Consider the following 933-nt stretch of genomic DNA (forward strand, 5'->3'; position numbering starts at 1 on the left):
AAAAAACACATAATGTAAATGTATCTATGCTATGTACCATGAAACTCTACTTAGCTTTAAAGAAAGATGAAATCATGGAAGTAATGGGTAGTCTATAAAGAAGGAGGACTGCAGAATCTAGACTTAATTATTTATACCGACCTCTGCATGTGTGTATACACATATATAACATGAAAACAGAAAAGGGGACTAACTGAAGAAACTGGTTAGGGGACAAAAGAATGGGAGAAAGTATGAATGGATAAAATCAAAATATATATGATGTCATATGCATGTGCAAATGCCACAATGGAATCCATTTTTGTATGTAAACTAAAAATATTCATAAAGTTCCATAAAAGTAGGCCACTTGACTTAAAATGCTGGTCATATAAAATGGTAGTGAATGTGTTGTTTTCATGTAAAGTTAGAACCAATACTTCTTTTCCTTTTGTGTTTATTAAAATAGTTTTAAGTTTTTTTTTTTAATTTTTGAGATTATCATTGTCCCTATCCATTTCCTTTCCAAACTCTGTTCCTTGCTTTCTTTCGAATGCATGGCCTCTTTTTTTTTATTAATTGTTTTCCATAATTATATATTGCTACATATATAGACAAAACCTATTCAGTTTGCATATGTATGTATGTTTTCAGGGCTGACCATTTAGTATTAGATAACCAAGTGGTGTGCTCTTCCCTGGGGAAAACTCTTTCTCCTGCTCTCAGCAGTCCTTAGTTGTCCATAGTTATTTAACTAGGGCTGAGGATTCATTGGCAATTTAGTATGTCTGTTGTCCTTATTCAGCTCAAGCTTAAACAATCATGTTGATAAGACTTAATGAGGGTAGCTTCGAACATTACTAGGAGACACAATCACACATCAAAATCCTTGATCCTCTGGCTCTTACAATCTTTCTGTCCACTCTGAGGCACTGATCTCTGAGCCTTCGGTGC

This window comes from Alexandromys fortis, unplaced genomic scaffold (genome assembly GCF_014885135.2).
Source record: "Alexandromys fortis isolate MF-2015 unplaced genomic scaffold, M_Fortis_MF-2015_v1.1 scaffold_192, whole genome shotgun sequence".
Classification (NCBI taxonomy): Eukaryota; Metazoa; Chordata; class Mammalia; order Rodentia; family Cricetidae; genus Alexandromys; species Alexandromys fortis.